This window comes from Leptonychotes weddellii, chromosome 5, assembly GCF_054177405.1.
Source record: "Leptonychotes weddellii isolate Sample4059 chromosome 5, ASM5417740v2, whole genome shotgun sequence".
Taxonomy (NCBI): domain Eukaryota; kingdom Metazoa; phylum Chordata; class Mammalia; order Carnivora; family Phocidae; genus Leptonychotes; species Leptonychotes weddellii.
Genome location: NC_138373.1, coordinates 84012691 through 84034451, shown reverse-complemented (window position 1 = coordinate 84034451; position 21761 = coordinate 84012691). Strand labels below are relative to the sequence as shown.

At 39.0% G+C, this 21761-nt stretch overlaps 1 long non-coding RNA gene across 3 annotated transcripts in view; it reads right to left on the bottom strand.

The window, feature by feature from the left end:
- LOC115937900 (uncharacterized) overlaps positions 1-21761 on the bottom strand; it is a 47305-nt gene that overhangs the window by 2260 nt on the left and 23284 nt on the right. The window contains exons 4-5 of one of the 3 annotated variants that reach the window (XR_014145607.1): positions 3422-3521; positions 1487-1619 (exon numbers count right to left, since the gene is read on the bottom strand). This is a non-coding gene — a long non-coding RNA (uncharacterized LOC115937900). Of the gene's footprint in view, positions 1-1486; positions 3522-11581; positions 12156-21761 lie in introns of those variants that run through there. The other 2 variants (XR_014145606.1, XR_014145605.1) reach the window with 2 other exon arrangements.

Below are 21761 nucleotides of genomic sequence, written 5' to 3'. Positions count from 1 at the left end.
AAGCACTCAAAGAGCAGAGATAGATTCCTGCACAGTGTGAAGGAAAATGATCAGAAAAAGAAGGAAGCAGAAGAGAAAGGTTCTTGGGTTCAACTGAAGCTCCAGCCTGTTCTGCCCAGAGAAACACACTTTGTGAGAACCAATGGAAAGGAGACTGAGCTGCTGGAACCTATTCCCTATGAATTCAGGGTATGATAAGCATAAAAAAAATAAAAGACCTCAAGACTGTAAAAAAAAAAGAAAGAAAAAAATTGACAATATAAAACATTTATAACTTTCATCCTATAATTTCTATGCATCTATCCTGGTGAAATATATTTTTTTAAATTTTTATTTTTTTAAAGATTTTATTTATTTGACAGAAAGAGACACAGCGAGAGAGGGAACACAAGCAGGAGTGGGAGAGGGAGAAGCAGGCTTCCCACAGAGCGGGGAGCCCGATGCAGGGCTCGATCCCAGGACCCTGAGATCATGACCTGAGCTGAAGGCAGAGGCTTAACGACTGAGCCACCCAAGCGAGCCCCTGGTGAAATATTTTTTTTTTTATTCTTATGTTAATCCCCATACCCCTGGTGAAATATTTTAAACAAGAGAGAAACCATGATTACAAATATATTCATCACAATGGATTTTAAGTAGTAGAAGAATGGAAATAATATAAATCCAATAATAGAACAATGCTACTTTAACTACAATATATACACTTTATAGAAACTTATGGTATTAATGAAGGATAGTTGGAAGAAAGGCAAGCAGGGACAAGGGCCCTCCCCCAACACCCCCCCGCCCCCAAATTGCCAACCCTCTCAGGTCCCCTTCCTCTACGGGAGCTTTGTACTATTGCTCAATAAACTTTGCTTTGCTGCCCAGCACTCTTCGTCTGGTCTACCTCTTCATTCTTTGGTGTGACCAAGAACTGGGGATGCTAAAGGAAAAGAAATGCTACAACACTATCATCAAAAAGGTGTTTTCAAATATGTACCAGCATAGAAAAATATTTGTTGATAAATGGAAACATTCTCAAAGATGTGTAGTTCAAATAGCCAAAATATTTTTAAAGGAATTCTAATAATTTACTTGGCTCTCCTCTAAAATTGTCAGTAAACTTCGATTCATATACCCCACCAGTACTCCCCACATTTTTTTTTCTCTCCTTTCGATTTTCTGTAACCCCACATTATTCTGGAGCCACTTGTTGGCAAACCACACTCAATAATATTCTTTTCCCTTTTTCTCAGCTGCTTTCCCTTCCTCTCCAACACCTCTGTTTTATTTTTATCTTTTTTTAAAGATTTTATTTATTTATTTGACACAGAGGGGGTGGGAGAGAGCAAGCACAAGCAGGGGGAGTGGCGGGCAGAGGGAGAATCAGGCTCCCTGCTAAGCAGGGAGCCCAATGTGGGCCTCGATCCCAGGACCCTGGGATTAAGACCTGAGCTGAAGGCAGATGCCAACCAACTGAGCCACCCAGGCATCCCTCCATCACCTGTTTTAAATGACTCTCATCAATTAGCTTTTTCTTTTCTTCCTACCCTTCCCAATCTTGAATTTTGCATCTCAACGGTCCTTCAATCCAGGCTGGCAGAGTGACCTTTTCTCTGGAGGAAAAGTGTGGGAAGCTGGCATGGGAGGGAAAAAAAAGCAGTCAGCATTTGCATTCTATCTTCTGACAGAGGGAGGGTCCTTTCCACACTAAGAATTTTTTATCCTGTTCAATTATGAACAGGCTAACAGAACTTTAGATACCAAATATTGAAGCTTGGTATTCAAGTATTATTATCAAACTAGGTTTTGGTTTCAATGTATCAACTTAACCATATTCCCAGCAGAAATTCATCATCTGTTATCTTCATCAACATTGGGTATTTTTTCATCCCTTTCTTCATGTGAAACAAAGAAAAATTGTTTTAAGATACTGATACACACTTAAATTAATAGTAACCTAAATGGAAGTGTTAAAATATAAAGGACTACAAAGTTCTCCCAGACAGAAGGGCCAGGATTTTGCTGTAAAAATAAAAACTTCTATTTGAACTGTGTCCTAGGATCCTGTCAATCCCTTGATGGTTTACCTAAGTATGATTCACATATATCCTAGTTACACTGAGGGGCCAGAGTGCCAAGAAGTAGCCAGTTGTTAATAGGGAATAGGTCAAGAGGAAGGAAAACAGAAGTAAAGGCTTAAAATTGCTTCCTTGTTTTTGATTTTTTAAAAATTTCCATTTCTAAATATAATGATATTACTAGAGCCCTGCTGCTCTCTTTGATTAAATGAGAAAAGATTAATTGCTACACTTTGCACCTCACTAGATACTTCCTGTAATATTCTGTTTTCTGTTAACTACTTGATAATTCAATTAAAAATCAGTAGAATTATAAGTAGGTGAGATGAAGTCTCATGAGGTTTTGGATTTACTTTAAAATACTTGAGCAGCAAAAAGAAAGAAAAGGAGGGTAGATGAATCTAATATGGCAAAATATTTATAATTTTTAAATCTGGGTGTAACATATATTAATAGGCATTCAGTGTACCAGCCTCTTCACTTTTGTATTAGAAATTTTCATAAGATTAAAATCAATGGTTACATTGAATGCAATCAAGCTTTTAGCTTTAAAGAATAAAGTTTTATTTTCTACCAATGAAGAATTTGTTTGGTTGAATCTTGATTTATCCAGAATAGTATTGAAAATTTCTGATACCTGAAAATTTTCTGTCTAAAGATGAAAAAAAAAAAAAACCTATGCAATGGTAAATATCAGATTCAAGACATTTTGATATTCAGCATACCTAATAGTAACACCAACTGGTACTTGTCACAAGTGAAAAATCCAAATGTTCCTGATACCCAGATTCTTCCCTAGCTCTTTTCCACCTCCCACCCCACCCCTCTTGTTCTTTACTTTAGTCTTGGATTTAGCCTTAAACACCCTTTTATTTTACTTTATTGCTCTTACTGATTTACTTGAATGAAAAATAAGCTACGTAACATCCAAGAGAAAAAGACTCTTGGATCAAAAAGAATTTTAGAAGAGCTAGGACAAATAATAAGAGTGGTGGTAAATAAAGAGAGAAGGTTTCAAGTCCTCTACTATGGACCAAGGCAGTATTATGGATATTTTACATACAGCAGAGTAAGACATTTTTTGATATTGTTTGCAAGAAATGCTTATTATTTATTTCTTGAAGAGTCACTAGAATGGCCCTATTCTTTATACAAATGTCAGGCAGGCAGAGATCTTTAATGAGGGTGTAATAAGAGTATAGCAAATATCTTTCATTGCTTCATCAAGTCTGTCACTCACTGTGACTCCTGAAATGTAAAGTTGGTTCCTTAGGGCAGAAGTAGATGAATTTGCATAAGGAGCTCAGGACCTTCTGGGAGAAAATAAATCCTAAATATTCTCTCTGGGGATATCCTACCTCCTCCTCTCTTAGATACAAAATTAGAGAATGCTGCTGGAATGGAGAAGGCAGGCTTCATTCATCCAAGGGCCAGTGGTAGGGATAGGCAGCATGTCTCCTAAAATACAATTAATGTAAAGAAAGGAGTTTATTAGGACTGGCAGCTCTAACTCATGACACATAAACAATACAGAAGTAAGTAGAGTAAGGGGCACCTGGCTGGCTCAGTCAGTGGAGCATGAGACTCTTGATCTCAGGGTCATGAGTTTGAGCTCCACGTTGGGTGTGGAACTTACTTTAAAAAAAGAAAGAAGTAGAGTAATAACATATTTATACTGTTTTACACATAAAGCATTAATTGGTACTTAACATCCTTCCCTTGAATAAGACAAAACTTTTACCTCTCTTTGGATTTTCCCATCCTTCACCATCTACTGCATTGAAATTATCTGGAAATTCAGCTCTAAATTATTTTTTTACACCATACCTCTACTTTCTTGGGGAAAGTACCTATGTATAAACTAGTGTTGCTTGTATTTTAAAATTAAAGGAAAGTAATTTGGAGTCTGTTGTAATGGACAAAGCAAGAAGTATTCAAATCTCATACAATCTGTTCTATGGCCAACTTCCTCATCCTAAACCCTGACTTAGTTCCCACCTTGCTTTTTTATCTGAACAGTTCTCACTCTTGATTTCCCATGCAAGGCCTTATTTTCCTCTTGAAATCTCACCAAGCATCTCGCTTCACAGAGATGCTTTTCTGCTTCTGAATTCCTATTACCTTTACCATTCATTTTCATACTTTTCTCTATTGTTACATTTTAAGTGTATATTTAATAAACTAAAATGGAACTTATTTGAGAGCAATGACTGCATTCTAGATCTCTCTGTACTCTTCAAGGGGCTTACTGTGGTATTTTAGATACAGGCTAAACATTAGACTAAAACTCTAATTTAGAACACACAAGTTCTTCCCCTACCTCTCCTTGGTTCTTTTTAGCTTAGTAACCGTCATGGACAACTGAATGTGAGTCTTAGGGCTTTTATAGGTCTACCTAGCAACCAGGAAGGTTCCCAAGGATACAAACCCTGAAGATACATGCTTTTGAAATGGTAATGAATGGAACTAAGGAGATAGCCCTAAAACAGAGTACATTTCCATATAAACTGAAATCATATGTCAATATTAGAACTACTGTATAATTAACTGTGGCTTTATGGTCTCGGTAGGAGCTATTATTCCCCTCTATAATCAAACATTTTATTTTAGTCACATCAAGCAAACATCTCTAACTTTTATAAAATGAAATAATGAGCACTGACTAAAGGAGTACCAAGAACAATATTACAACCAACCGTGTTCACCTAAGGCAGGTTTAACAAATACTAACATTCGGCCATCTTTCCTGAGAAATAAAACATTATAGAGATGAAGCCCTCTCACCTTGTTTTCCTTTCTCTTTCCTCAGAAGAACAGCTATCCCAAAATTGATATGTATATGTATATATGTATATTCTTCCTTTCCATGTTTGTATATATTTTACCATACACGTATATAACATTAACATTACATAACATTATTCTCCATGTTTACAAATATTACACAAATGTTAATCATACATAGTATTCTGCAAACTATTTTTTCATTAGAAATGATGTGTTTGAGATTTAAGCATGCAGATATATGCAGTGGATTCACTTAAATTGCTGCAAAGTATTCCATACAGTGAATAATATACAATTTGCTTATCTATTTTTTTGTTGAAAAGCATTTAGATTATTTCCAGTTTAGGGGCAGGCACTGGGTTGTCTCAGTAGGTAGAGCATAGGACTCTTGATCTCACAGTTGTGAGTTTGAGCCCCATGTTGGGCGTAGAGCTTACTTAAAAAAAAAAAAAAGATTGGGGCGCCTGGGTGGTTCGGTTGGTTAAGCATCTGACTCTTGGTTTCAGCTCAGGTCATGATCTCATGGGTCATGGGATTGGGCCCCAGTCCGGCTCTGCACTCAGCTGGGAGTCAGCTTGAAGATTGTCTCCCTCTGCCTCTCCCCCCACACATGGGCATGTGCGCTCTATCTCTTTCTCTCTCTCAAATAAATAAATAAATCTTTAAGAAAAAGATTGTTGCCAGTATTTTGGAAATTAAACCAATAGAGCAGCAGTGAATATCTTTGTACCTGACTGGACATGTGTGAGAATTCTTTTAGTGTAAATATTTGAATATGAAATAATGTTAATATGATAAATCATTACAGATTTTCTTTTTTTTTTTATTTGAGAGAGAGAGAATGAGTCAGAGAGCACATGAGAGGGGGGAGGGTCTGAGGGAGAAGCAGACTCCCTGCCGAGCAGGGAGCCCGATGCGGGACTCGATCCAGGGACTCCAGGATCATGACCTGAGCCGAAGGCAGTCGCTTAACCAACTGAGCCACCCAGGCGCCCCAGATTTTCTGATGTTAGATAGACCATGCTTATGTTCATGAAATAAATTTTATTTGGTCCTGACTTTTTTCAAGTTTTATTTATGACTTTGGCTCTGCATTCATAAGTGAGGTTTGTCTATGGTGTTATTTTCTTGTAGTGTCCTTGCTTTTGTTACCTAGGTTGTAGGGTCTTCTAAAATAATTTGGGGAGCTTTCCCTCTTTTACTATTTCTAAAACAGTTTGATTACAACAGAATTTATCTCACATTTAAAAAACACTGAAGTATTCTTTGTTTTGTTGATATTTTAGATTTTTCAAATACTTTTTCAGTAAATATTGGAAAGTTAATTTTTTCAGAACATTATCCATTTCATATGTTTATATTAATTTACATAAGTGGGACATATTTCCCTTATGATTTTAACAATCTAAACTGTATCTATAGTTATACTCTCTTTTCACCCATTTATGTTTTCTCTTTATTTTTCATTTTCACTAAATGCATAACTATTTTATTAATTTCTTCAGTCAGCTTCTCAATTTGTTTATCTGGTTTTTCTCCTTTTTCATTATTTTCTACTCTTATTATTACTTCTTTCTATTCTCTTTGGTGTACTTTATTATTCTTTTTGTAAATATTCCATGTGTGCTTAAAACATAGACATATTCTCTGATTGTTATGTGTACATATATTTAAAAATGTGCTCAATTGCATTACTCAAATGTTCTATATTCTTTCAAATCATTACTCTGATTCTTGAGTTTCTGGTAGAGTTATTAGAGATTTGACAGTTTTTCCTTGAAACTATATTGTTAGGAATATGCCAATTCATCATTATTGTAACTCAATGAGTTGATCCTTTCTCATTGTGCAGCATTCATTTTTAACCATATTGATTTTTTTGCCTTACATTTTTATTTGCTGTTAATATTTCTAGATTAGCCATCTTTTGTGTAGTATTTTTCTTTACTTGATATTTCCCTGTTTAATTTTTTTCACCATTTTATTTTCAGCCTTGTCATGTTGCTTTGCTTTTGAGATGTCTCTTATAAGCAGCATATATTTGTATTTTAGGAATTTCTATTTTGAAATAATTTTAGACTCGCAAATAGTTGCAAAAATAGTACAAAGTATTCTTTTTTTTTAAGATTTTATTTATTTGACAGAGAGAGAGAGGGCAGAGCAGGGGGAGCAGCAGAGGGAGAGGGAGAAGCAGGCTCGCTGAGCAGGGAGCCAAGTGCGGAATTCGATCCCAGGACCCCAGGATCATGACCTGAGCCGAAGGCAGACGCCTAACGACTGAGCCACCCAGGCGCCCCAGTACAAAGTATTCTTATATACCTTTCACATAGCTTCCCCCAAGTGTTTACATTTTAAATAGGCACAATACAATGATAAAAATCAGGAACTTAACATCAATACAATACTATTAATTAATTAATATGATATACTTAATTTTGCCAGTTGCAGGCGCCTGGGTAGCTCAGTCGTTAAGCGATTGCCTTAGGATCAGGTCATGATCCCGGGGTCCTGGGATCGAGTTCCACATCAGGCTCCCTCCCGGGGGGGAGGCCTGCTTCTCCCTCTCCCACTCCCGCTGCTTGTGTTCCTGCTCTTGTTATCTCTGTCTCTGTCAAATAAATAAATAAAATCTTTAAAAAAAAATTTTGCCAGTTGCCCACTAATGTCATTTTTTTAGCCTCAGATTTAATCCAGGACATTGTCAAGTCTCCTTATCCTTCTTTAATCCTAACAATTTTTCAGTCTTTCTTTGTATTTCATGACCTTGACCCTTTTGAAAGGTACTGCATAGTTATTTTATTTTATATTTTTAAAGATTTTATTTATTTGACAAGAGAGAGACACAGCGAGAGAGGGAACACAAGCAGGGAGAGTGGGAGGGGGAGAAGCAGGCTTCCAGCAGATCAGGGAGCCCGATGCGGGGCTGATCCCAGGACCCTAGGATCATGACCTGAGCCGAAGGCAGACGCTTAACAACTGAGCCACCCAGGTGCCCCCTGTATAGTTATTTTATAGAATGCCCTCAATTTGGGTTTATCTAATCTTTCCTTATGATGACACTTAAGTTATTTTTTTTTAAGGATTTTATCTATTTGTCAGAGAGAGAGAGAGAGCACAAGCAGGGGGAGCGGCAGGCAGAAGGAGAAGCAGGCTCCTCGCCCAGCAAGGAGCCCAATGTGGTGCTCGATCCCAGGACCCTGGGATCATGACCTGAGTTGAAGGCAGACACTTAACCAACTAAGCCCCCATGCACCCCAATAATAGCCATTCTAACAGGTATGATCAAATTATGTATTTTTGCGAAGAATATGATATAAGGAATGTTTTGTCCATCTCAGTGCATCATATCAGGGAAAGCATAATGGTGATCTCTCTCTAGTTGCTAGGTTAAGACAACGTTCACTAGGTTTCTCCACCATAAAATTATTTTTCTCTTTGTAATTAATAAGTATCTTATGGGGAGATACTTTTAAGACTATGTAAATATCCTGTTTCTCAGCATATATTTGCCTACTAATTTTAACATCCATTGATGACACTTGTCTAAAACAATTATTACTATAGTGTTTGCCAAGTGGTTATTTTCTACTTGCATCATTCTTTGTACATTAATTAATTAGACTTTTACTGTAAAGAAGAGCTTTCCTTCTCTACCTATGGAATAAGAAAGATATTTGGTCTTTGTCCCCAGTTCCTGGCACAGAGCTCCTAAAATCTCTGGAAGTTCCTGAGTGATAAGGGCAATAGGAATGTCTTTTGTCCTGATAAAGGGGAGTCTTGGCAAGTGCCTAGGTAGCTTCAAGATGGGACCTGGGCACCAGAAAGACCAAACCTTGATTAGAAGCTTAGAACCTTCAGCCCCACCCCTCACCAACTGGAGAGAAGAGCTGAAGATTGAGTTAATTACCATTGACTATAATCATGCATATGTAATGAAACTTCCATAAAACCCTGCAAATGATGAGGTTTGGGGAGCTTCCAAGTTGGTGAACACATTCACGTGCTAGGAGGGTGGTGCACCCAAGCTCCACAGGCTCAGGACTCGTCTCGACCTTGCTTTTTTACTTCATTTGGCTATTCATTGATATACCTTATAATAAACTGTAATAGCAAGTAAAACATTTTCTTGGGCTCTGCAACTTGTTGAACCTGAGGGGGGTGGGCTTGAGGAAACCCCTGAATTTGTAGCCACGTCAGACAGAAGTGTGGATAACCTAGGACCTGATACTTGTGACTGGCATCTGAAGTGAGGTCAGTTTTGTGAGACTGAGCACTTAAATCTCTGGAGACTGACATTAATACTGGGTATGTAGTGTCCACATTGAATTGAACTGTAGCACACTTAGTTGATGTTGTAGGGTTGGAGAAATTGTATTAGGAAAGACACCATGCATTTGGTGTCAGGAGGAAAAAATCTCTTGCCACCATTGTGGATTTGTATTTTATTTTACTTACTATCAGTGTTGTCCTGGAGCCAGATTATACTGGCTCAGAAGAGTCATTTGTTAACTTTAATGAAATTTGTGGGCTGGTTTTTAAATACAATAAGACACACACACATACCACCACAACTATCACCTCCACCACCACCACCAATGGAAGCAGGTTTTGTGCTTTATTTTGACCTTGCTTTTTTCTTTTTTTTTTTTTTTAAGATTTACTTATTTGAGAGAGACAGAGAGAGAGGGAGGGAGCGGCGGGGGGGGAGGGACAGAGGGAGAGAGATAATCTCAAGCAGACTCCCCAATGAGCAAGGAGCCTGACATGGGGTTCGCTCCCATGACCCTGAGATCATGACCTGAGCTGAAATCAAGAGTTGGACACTTAACCGACTGAGCCACCCAGACGCCCCTATTTAGTGCTCTCTTATGTAACAATCCTGAGGTGACTGGGCCAAGTTTTCTGGCTGATTCTGCTCTAGACAGTCATTAAATGGATCTTATACTTTCCATCCAGTGTCTTCACCATTGCCTAGGGCAAGAGGCTTTTTTTTTAATTGAAGAATAACTGGCATACAATATTGTATTAGTTCCTAGTCAGGGCAAGAGTTTTTAACCAATTTTTGTGCCATAAATTCTTTTGGCACTCTCTTCAAGCATATATACTGTCTCTCAAAATGATACATAAAATACATTTTTTAATGCATAAAATGAAATACATTTGGATTTAAAGGAAATAAATTATACTGGATTACAGTTATAAAATAGTTTTCTACATAGTTATATAATAATAAATATACTTAATTCATTAAACAACCTAATCTAACAATGGGCATAACTTTGAAGTATACTTGAGCATAAATGATATTTAGAGAGACCTAAAAAAATTGTAATGTGATATGAAAAATTTTTTGGAGTGGCAAATTCATAGGTATTACTAATACTACAGTGTGATTCATTGTCTACATTCATAATTGAAGAAAATATTAATTTCAGCTAGAGGCTAATGAAGGCAAGGATATAATATTTTCCTACCCAATTTCATGAACCTAAGATTAAGAAACCCTGCCCTTGGGTGTGTCTTTCATTTGAAGCTGAGTCCTAGGCAGTGTTCTCACTTACAAAAAGGGGAAGAACATGAAAAAGTGTACACTCAGTGTTTTACTGTTTTTTAAAATTTTTTTGCACACTCAGTGTTTTAAAGTTCTACTCTGAAAGTGGTATATGTTATTACTGCTCACTAGGACTTAGTGGCCACTTATAGCTAAAACATAAGCTAGGAAACACAGTCTTTCACTGGGAGCCACATGTCCAAATATAACCATATTACCTAGTAAGTTAGCAACTGGCAATATCCTCCATGCTCTTGTAAGAAAAAATACTTTTTACAAGTTTTAATTTATAAACAGATATATGGGAGGGTGGGTTTCCTTGAGCATTTCTTTTTTTTTTTCTTAAGGTTTTATTTATTTATCTGTCAGAGAGAGAGAGAGAGAGAGAGCGCGCACAAGCAGGGGGAGTGGCCAGCAGAAGGAGAAGCAGGCTCCCTGCCGAGGAAGGAGCCCAATGTGGGGCTCGATCCCAGGACCTGGGATCATGACCTGAGCCAAAGCCAGACACTTAACCGAGCCACCCAGGTGTCCCTCCCTGAGCACTTCTTAATGTATAAACTTCATAAGCATTTTAATTATTTTTATATGTTTTAGTTAGATGAAATATATTTTTAAGTTGCAAACCTAAAGCACATAACCTAAGCTAGGGTGGAAACAGGGAATTAGCTCACCACAAGGTTGTGAATTAGGTAAAATTTATTTGTGTTTACAACATTTTCATGTCTACCCATTTTTTAAAATATCCTCTCCTCTTCTCTCCCATTTTATGAGCCTGCATCTTTTATCCTTTATTTCCATTTTATTTTGAACATTTTCAAACATACAGAAAAGTTTTTAAAAAATAGTATATTACTTATATGCCCTCCACCTAGATTCAAAAATTGTTAATTGTTGGGGCACCTGGGTGGCTCAATTGGTTAAGCATTTGCCTTCAGCTCAGGTCATGATCTCAGGGTCCTGGGATGGAGCCCTGCATCGAGCTCCCTGCTCAGCAGGGAGCTTGCTACTCCTCTCCTTCTGCCTGAAGCTCTGTCTACTTGTGCTTGCTCTCTCTCTCTGTCAAATGAATAAATAAAATATTTAAAAAAAATTGTAAATTGTTAACATTTGCTTTATTCCTCTTTATTTTATATCTATATATACATTTGTCACGAGCACACTATGAATGCGCAGATATGAGTTGTGTCTTTCCACAATGTTGGTTTTATTAATCATAAAGCAAGGCTAACATAATTACAAAGCAGGTTCAGGATTCCAAACTCAATGACATTTTGTTACACATTTAACTTGGTTTCATACACATTAAACAAAGCAAAGCACAACACAAAGTCATACAACAAAGGGTGAGAAGTTAATAACAAACACGAAGTCAGTCCATGAGCGCACAGTTGAGATGAGGACTCAGTCCGGTCCAGGGCAGCTCTCAGTGCGTGCTGTGTATTATGCTCTAGCAGTGGAGGATCTCTATTATGTTCAGAGATCAATCAGGCAGAGGCTTTGGCACCAGCTGTCTCTTCAACGTGGTGAGATGTGAAAGGGTCAGTATCTGGAGAGTCTGAGAGTTTGCTGCAAAAGTCCTTAAAGGAGTTTAATCAGTCTTGGGCCTTTGCAGGCCTCTTCTGGTTCTGCTGGTTATCAGTTCTGGACATCATCTGGGCATCTGTGCTGGTTTCAGCAATATCCAGTCTTAGCTACTACGGCCTTGGCTGCTTGACATGAGTCACTGCTTGACCTGAGTGACTCCATCTTGCTTTCTACAATATTTTTAAACAATTTTTTTTTTTAAAGATTTTATTCATTTATTTGACAGAGAGAGAGACAGCGAGAGAGGGAACACAAGCAGGGGGAGTGGGAGAGGGAGAAGCAGGCTTCCCGCTGAGCAGGGAGCCCGATGCGGGGCTCGATCCCAGGACCCTGGGATCATGACCTGAGCTGAAGGCAGACGCTTAACGACTGAGCCACCCAGGCACCCCTATTTTTAAACAATTTGAATGTAAGTTACAGATATCATGAAACTTCACCCCTAGATACTTCAGCATGTATGTCCAAAGAAATAAGGACATTCTCTCACATAATTACATTATCACTCTTAAGAAAATTAACAATAATTCCCTAATATCTAATATGCTTCCCATATTTAAATTTCCTAATCATTTCTCTCTCTTTTAAAGATTTTATTTATCCATTTGAAAGAGAGAAAGAGAGAGAGAGAGAGAGCATGAGTAGGGGGAAGGGGACAAGCAGACTCCCCTGCCAAGCAGGGAGCCTGACGCGGGGCTCAACGCTGGGCTCCATCCCAGGACCCTGGGATCATGACCCGAGTGAAGGCAGTCACTTAACCAACTCAGGTGCCCCAATTTCCTAATCATTTCAAAAATATTTTGCATAGGGGTGCCTGGCTGTCTCAGTCGGTAGAGCATGTGACTCTTGATCTCTCTATCTCAAGGTCATGAGTTCAAGTCCCAAATTGCGTGTGGAGCCGACTTAAAAATTTTTTTTAAATGTTCTGTACAGCTAATTTTTCTCTAATATCCATCTTTTAGTTTGGCAACAGACCTTTTCAACTTTGAATGAAACTTCTTAACATCTAAGTAATGTCTGTGTTTATCTAGACTTTTTATTTCTACTTGTGTAATTAAAGGTTTTGCATCCAATTAATTCAAAAACAGGAGGGGAGAAGACTTGCGTTTTTTCCATTAAGTGGATCTTTTGCTTGAACCTAATATTAAATTAGACCTAATGCTGTTGCTAAAAGGATGTAGGTCTTAATGGTTTTAAATAAGAAGGGGTGGATTACAGGGTATTCTGAGACTATCTGTGCCCATTTTAGGCCACTTTGACCTCTTAGCTTTCTTTTCAGTTTTTCAAGATTTTCAAGATTCTACCTATGTTTACCGACTAGTCAATATGTGCTAGAGACATATAATTAAGATAGACATGGTCTCTGCCCTCAAGGGAGAAAGATCACTTAATAGTTTCAGTAAGAAGAAAACAATCATGTTTACTGAAAATGTACTCTACAAGAGCTCAGAATTGGTATTCCCTTTAATCCCAGCCTCAATCTTTTGCGTTTCCTGGCCCCGAGGTCTCCATATGTCAGACATCTGGGTGTCATTGTTATATACCATTTCCCGCGCCCCCACCCCCCTGCAGTGCCTTAGCCTGGTGCTCCAACTCTCCAATCCTGCAGCATTGATGCTATTTATTCACCCCTAAAGCACCAATATACAAGTTCTAGGCACAAAGGTCCTGGAGCCTCAAGCCCTTTGGTCCCACGACTCCTGGATTACAACTGGGGAAAAGAGAGTAACTGCCCAAATGTTTTAGTCAATAGCAAATGTATTGCTATTGCTGCAATAATTCTGCAGAATACACCACTCCAAACTCAGTGATTTAAAACTACAAGCATTCAAAAATAAATAAATAGGGGTGCCTGGCTGGCTCAGTCAGAAGAGCATGCGACTCTTGTTCTTGGGCTTTGGAGCCCCACATTGGTATAGAGATTACTTAAAAATAAAATATTTTAAAATAAAAAAAGCATTCATTTTCTTTTACAGGTCTGTGGGTTGCTTGCTCCTTGGCTATTCCAGGCAAGATACTTTTTTTTTTTAAGATTCTTATCTCTAGTCTCTGGGTTCCAAGTTCTAGGTTGAAGGTTGGGTTCACATGTGCTCCATGTGTTTATATAGCAGCTACCCAGGTCAAATCGCCACAGCACAGGAAGACAAGAAGCCTGTGTTCACATAATTTCCTATTACATCATCATATACTGTTGATTAAAGCAAGTCACATGGCCAACCCCCAAGTCAGCATGGCAGGGAAACAGAGTCTATGCCAAGTCAGAAGGGGAGTAGAGTGAATTTTGGGGGAACACTAATGTATTAGACCAAGATTTCCAGGAAAAAAGGCACAGAAGGGGGTAGAAAGGATAGAGTCAAGGGTAGGACACAGAAAAGCTAAATTCTGGCCATGATTAGAGCTGGAAAAGCCCCCCCAAAACACTACCTACCAGGAAGTAATATGGAGGACCCACCTTAGTGTGTGTAATGATAATAGTGATGAAATGCTATATAATAAAAAAATTCATCATAGTCATCAAAAAAAAAATAAAATCTTGCCATTTGCAATGACATGGATGGAAGTAGAGGGTATTATGCTAAGTGAAATAAGTCAATCAGAAAAAGATAATTATCATATGATCTCACTGATATGCAGAATTTAAGAAACAAGGCAGAGGATCATAGGGGAAGAGAGGGAAAAATGAAACAAGACAAAACCAGAAAGGGAGACAAACCATAAGAGATTCTTAATCTCAGGAAACAAACTGAGGGTTGCTGGAGGGGAGGGGAGTAGGGGGATGGGGTGGCTGGGTGATGGACATTGAGGAGGATGTGTGTTGTGGTGAGCACTGCTACTCTAGGCTGTGTAAGACTGATGAATCACAGACCTGTACCCCTGAAACAAATAACACATTTTATGTTAATTTAAAAAATAAATTAACTAACTAAATAAATAAATTCATAAACATTGGTACTGCTGAGAGAGATGAAGAATCAACAAATGAGGAAAATATTACAATTTTATTTTTTATTGTATATGATAAATTATACCTCCTTGCTTGGGCTGTTTACCTTTTTTTTTTTTTTTTAAGATTTTATTCATTTGACAGAGACACAGTGAGAGAGGGAACACAAGCAGGGGGAGTGGGAGAGGGAGAAGCAGGTTTCCCGTGGAGCAGGGAGCCTGATGCAGGGTTCGATCCCAGGATCCTGGGATCATGACCTGAGGTGAAGGCAGATGCTTAATGACTGAGCCACCCAGGCGCCCCGGCTGCTTACCTTTTATGATTCACAATCTAGGTACAATAACTACTAAAAATATCATTAGATACTTCAAATTGTGTTATTTTACTTATAGTAGAAAAGTTTATATGCTGTTTATAGATTTTTGCCATGCAATTTGATTTTTTGATCTAAACTAGATTGCAAGCTAAGATAATAGAAACAGAATATAATAGCTATTTTGCAGAAATTATTAATAGAAAAAATGGTTAAACAATTGGATTAGATTTAAGAGATAGATAAATCCAAGATATTTTTGTCTACAAGCCTATGTGACTTTTTGAATAGTACAATCAACAAAAGCCAGAGAGTTGTGAGGGGTCTGAGAAATAATCTATGGTACTGTGATTTACAATAAAAAATATATATTTGGTCTTTGACTCATTCCTGGCACAGAGCTCCTGAAACCCTTGTAAATTCCTAAGAGATAAGAGCCCTGGGAGAATCTTTTGCTCTAACGAGGCTACTCTAGGTGGGCTCCTGGACGGCTTCTGGATGCAGGCTGGTAAGCGCAAAGACTAAGCCATGGTTAGAAATTTGGAATTTTCAGCCTCACACCCCACACCCCAGGGGAGAGGGGCTGGAAATGGAGTTAATAATTGATCACTGGTATATGAGGAAGCCTCCATAAAATCCCAATAGTATGGGGTTCAGAGTGCTTTCAGGGTTAGTGAACACATCCGCACACCCCAAATCTAAGGAGACAGAAGCTCCTGTGCTCAGGACCCTCCCGGGCCTCGCCCTATGTATCTCTTCATTTGGCTTTTCATCTGTATCTTTCATCATACTACATAATAAACTGGTAAACGTGTTTCCCTGGTTCTGTGACCCACTTTATCAAATGAATTGAACCTGAGAAGTGAGTCATGGGAACCTCAGACTTACTGTTGGTCAGAAGCACAGGTGACAACCTGGATTTGTGGTTGACCTCTGAACTGGGGTGGGAGTAGTTTTGTGGGACTAAGGCCTTAAGCTGTGGGATCTGATGCTATTTCCACGTAGATAGGGTCAGAATTGAATTCAGTTAAATTGTAGGATACCCAGCTGGGGTCGGAGAATTGCTTGGAATAGAGAGAAAACTCCCATACATTGAAATTGGGTGCAGAATCTTATGACTGTCAACTATTCTTCTCAATCCTATGCAACACATACTGCTTCTCTCATCCAGATTGCCTTGTGACTTGTTTTGACCAACGACCTATGGCAAAAGTTATATTGTGCAGTTAATGCTATGCAGTTAAGGACCTTTCCGTTAAGGGGTCTTCTTGAACATTTCAGCCTCAGCTGAGCTCCCAGCTGAATGTAGCCAGAAGAGTAGTCCTAGTCAATACCATGTTAGCAGGGATGCCTGGGTGGCTTAGTCGGTTAAGCATCTGCCTTTGGCTTAGGTCATGACCCCAGGGTCCTGGGATCAAGTCCCACATTGGGCTCCTTGCTCAGTGGGGAGCCTGCTTCTCCCTCTGCCACTCCCCCTGCTTGTGTTCCCTCTCTTGCTTTCTCTCTCTCTGTCAAATAAATAAAATCTTTAAAAAAAAATAAAGTTAAGCATACACTTATAGCACAACCCAGCAATTCCACTCTGGTATTTATCCAAGGAAATGAAAACATATACCTATGCAAGGACTTGATCCTGAACATTTATAGCATCTTAATAGCTCTAAACTGGACCCAACCTAAATGTCCATCAAGAGGTGAATGAAGGGGCGCCTGGGTGACTCAGTCGGTTGGGCATCAGACTCTTGATTTTGGCGCAGGTCATGATATCAGGGTTCTGAGATAGAGCTCCAGGCCGGGCTCCACACTGGGCATGGAGCCTGCCTCTCTCTCCCTCTCCCTCTGCCCTGCCCCCCCACTTCTCTCTCTAAAAAAAAGAAAAAAAGAGGTGAATGGATAAGCAAATAGGTTTCCTTTTATTGCTAAGCAGCATTTCATTATATGGATGTACCATTCAGTGTACCACATTGTTTTCTATTCACTCTCTCTCTCTCTCTCAAATAAATAAATAGATCTTTAAAATGGCTCTACATGGGATGCCTGGGTGGCTCAGTCGTTAAGCGTCTGCCTTCGGCTCAGGTCATGATCCTAGGGTCCTGGGATCGAGTCCTGCATTGGGCTCCTAGCTCAGCTGGGAGCCTGCTTCTCCCTCTGCCTGCTGCTCTCCTTCCTTGTGTGCTCTCGCTCTCTCTTGCTCACTCTCTCTCTCAAATAAATAAATAAAATCCTAAAAAAAAATAAAAAAACCAAAATGGCTATACAGGGGTGCCAGGCTGGCTCAGTCAGTAGAGGGTGTGACTCTTTTTTTTTTTTAAAGAGTTTTATTTTATTTATTTTATTCATTTATTTGGAGCATGAGTGGGGTGAGAGGCAGAGGAAGAAGAGAGAATCTTTTTTTTTTTTTAAAGATTTTATTTATTTATTTGACACAGAAGGAGAGGTAACACAAGCAGGGGGAGTGGGAGAGGGAGAAGCAGGCTTCCCGCACAGCAGGGAGCCCGATGCAGGGCTTGATCCCAGGACCCTGGGATCATGACCTGAGCCGAAGGCAGACGCTTAACGACTGAGCCACCCAGGCGCCCCAAGAAGAGAGAATCTTAAGCAGTCCCTGCACTGAGTGTCAAGCCCAATATGGGGCTCAATCTCATCACCCTGAGATCATGACCTGAGCTGAAATCAAGAGTCAGATGCTTAACTGACTGAGCCACCCAGGTGCCCCGAGCATGTGACTCTTGATCTCAGGGTTGTGAGTTCAAGCCCCACATGGGGTGTAGAAATTACTTTAAAATAAACTTCAAAAAAATAAATAAAATGGCTGTACAGTTTGCACTTCCACCAGCAACTCCTAATTTTTATGAACTGGATTGTGTCCCCCCACCCCAATTTTTCTGTTGAAGCCCTAACCCCCAGTGTGACTATATTTGGAGATAGATCCTTCAAAGATATAATAAAGGCTAAATGAGTTCATGAGGGTGAGGACCTAATCCAATAGGACTAGTGTCCTTACAAGAAGAGAAGAGACACCAGAGGTCCACACACACAAAGGAAAGGTCTAGTTAGGACACAGTGATATGGCGGTGATATGGTGGCCATCTACAAGCCAGGAAGAGAGGCTTCACCAGAAACCAGCCCTGTCAGCACCTTGATTTTTGACTTCCAGCCCCCAGAACTATGAAAAAAAATTTTCTGTTGTTTATGCCTCCAAGACATATTCTGTGATAGCAGCCAGAGCAGACTAATCCAGGTATGTAGTGGTATTTCATTGTGGTTTTAGTTTTCATTTCCTTAGTGATTAATAATCTTAAACCTCTGTTTGTGTATTTATATGACATCTCTAGCTCTTGTGATGTATGTGTTTGTATATAATTATGAATATTAGTGCATCAAAACCAATTTTTGCTCTACAAATTTCTTAATTTGTTAGGATACTTGTTTTTACCATGATGCTGTGATTCATCAGCATCTGTATTTGCATGATCTTTGTAAAAATTAGGTTTCTTTTTTTGTTTTAGATACAAGGTTTTTTGTTTTTTTTTTTAAGATTTTATTTATTTATTTGACAGAAAGAGACAGCGAGAGAAGGAACACAAGCAGGGGGAGTGGGAGAGGGAGAAGCAGGCTTCCCGCTGAGCAAGGAGCCGGATGCGGGGCTAGATCCCAGGACCCTGGGATCATGACCTGAGCCGAAGGCAGATGCTTAATGACTGAACCACCCAGGCGCCCCCAAAATTAGGTTTCAATGCTGAAATTTTTAAATGAAATTTACAATAGCCTTCACAATGTTAGATGTTCAGATGTTTCACCTTAGACAGAATGACCTTCCAAAAACTTTATATTGATTTCGTGAATTAGATGAAAAAAAAAACTATTATTGAAATGAATGGATTTTCTGTTTGAAGCATGCAATAACACTGACATAAAAGCAGGCATCATTTTAACTGTTTGTAAAGTCTTATTCTGCTAATGGAGCCAACATACTAACAGCTATTGTTCCACGTTTCATAAGTGCATAAGAAAGCATTCAATAAAAAAATGAGTGAAATTAATTGAAACAGTCATTTGATCTAATGCATCACATAGTGGTAGGTAAGTGGGCTTTCTACACCTGCTCATTTAAATTTTTGTCTTTCAGCATAGTCTTTTTATTTTTTTTAAAGATTTTATTTATTTGACAGAGAAACACACAGCGAGAGAAGGAACACAAGCAGGGGGAGTGGGAGAGGGAGAAGCGGGCTTCCCCGCAGAGCAGGGAGTCCGATGTGGGGCTCAATCTCAGGACCCTGGGACCATGACCTGAGCCAAAGGCAGACACTTAACGGCTGAGCCACCCAGGTGCCTCGGGCATAGTCTTTATAAAAAAAGTGCTCCCTTTTGAAGTAGATGCCAATGCTTTTTCAACTGATTTGTCTTTTGGATTTTCAGTAGTTGGTACAATCACTATGGCCCCCATGGTGGATGTAAATAGTGGCAAACACATTGTGCAAGTTACATTTCCATCATCATTGGAAATACAGTACTTAATTTTTCATTAAACATGTGTGTTATGGTTGAATTATGTTGTGTTCTTCTCCAAAATTCATGTATGTTAAAGTCCTAGACTCCAGTACCACAGAATATGTTCTTATTTGGGTCTAGGGTTTTGCAGATTTTTTAATTTAATTTAATTTTTTATTTTTATTTTTTTTTAAAGATCTTATTTATTTATTTGACACAGAGAGAGAGCGAGAGAGGGAACACAAGCAGGGGGAGTGGGAGAGGGAGAAGCAGGCTTCCCGCGGAGGAGGGAGCCCGATGTGGGGCTCGATCCCAGCACCCTGGGATCATGACCTGAGCCAAAGGCAGATGCCTAACAACTGAGCCACCCAGGCGCCCCAGTTTTTGCAGATTTAATTAGTTAAAATGAGGTCATACTGTGAGTAGGGTGGGCCCCTAATCCAATATGACTGGTGTCCTTATCAAAAGGCTAAATCTGGATACAGGCACGTACACAAGGAGAATATCATATGAAGATAAAGAAAGAGATTGGGGTGATGCCAAAAGATGCTAGAAAATGCCCAAAAGATAGGGGACAGGCATGGAATAGATTCTCCTAAGCAGCCCTCAGAAAAAACCTACCCTCCCAATACTTCTTTTCAGAATTCCAGCCTCCAGAACTGTGAGACAACAAATTTCTGTTGTTCAAGCCACCCAGTTTGTGGCACTTGTTATATGGAAGCCCTAGAAAACTAGTATCTGGGTCCATGTGTTGGAAGTAACCACATAATAGGAAGTTCTCTTAATTTACTATCATGTAGAAGAAAATGCTAATTTAACAAGGAATAAAAATGTGATACTTGGAGCTTATATATATATTGTTAATAGATCAATAGTCTCGGGGTGCCTGGGTGGCTCAGTTAGTAGGGCGTCTGACTCTTGATTTCAGCTCAGGTTGTGATCTCAGGGTTGTGAGATCTGGCCCCAAGTGAGGCTCCTCGCTCAGCGCTGGGTCTACTTGAGATTCTCTCCCTTTCCCTCTGCCCCTCCCTGCTCATGCTCTCTCTCTCTCTCTCCTTAAAATAAATAAATCTTTAAAAAAAAAATAAAACTCAACAGTATCTATAACAATTGCTTAAAACTTAAAACAATCAGAATTTTTCAGGTAAGAGTATTTTACCATTGCTACAGTCATAGTGCAAATAAAAAAATCAAACCAAATTTTAGTAAGTTTTAGCATTGTTTTAAAATTCCCTTGGCAGGGCACCTGGGTGGCTCAGCCGTTAAGTGTCTGCCTTTGGCTCAGGTCATGGTCCCAAGGTCCTGGGATCGAGCCCCACATCGGGCTCCCTGCTCAGCGGAAAGCCTGCTTCTCCCTCTCCCACTCCCCCTGTTTGTGTTCCCTCTCTCTCTGTGTCTCTCTCTGTCAAATAAATAAATAAAATCTTAAAAAAAAAAAAAAATTCCCCTGGCAACGTTTCAGAAGCAATCAGGATAAAACAGCATTAGATAGTCATGCTGCTAGATCTTTATTATAGAAAACATTTCAAGTTTACTCATTCTGTTTTGATTTTTGTAGCAGTGTATTCACACTGGGTATTACCATATAAATAATCTGTGAGTGAAAGTTGCCATTATTTATATAGTGGTTTTAGGATACTTAACAAATACATTCAATTCTTGCATTATTATTAATTTGATTAGGTATGTTTGTAACTTTTTACATTACAAAATATGAATGAGAATGTGCCATGTATATTTTTTTTCTTGTGATAAGAAACATCCAGAATTGTGATGCCTCCAGCTTTTTCTTTTTCAACATTCCTCTGGCTATTTGGGGTCTTTTCTGGTTCCATACAAATTTTAGGATTATTTGTTCCATTTCTTTGAAAAAAGTGGATGGTATTTTGATGGGGATTGCATTGAATGTGTAGATTGCTGAGCGAAATAAGTCAATCAGAGAAAGACATGTATCATATGACCTCACTGATATGAGGAATTCTTAATCTCAGGAAACAAACTGAGGGTTGCTGGAGTGGGGGGTGGGGTGGG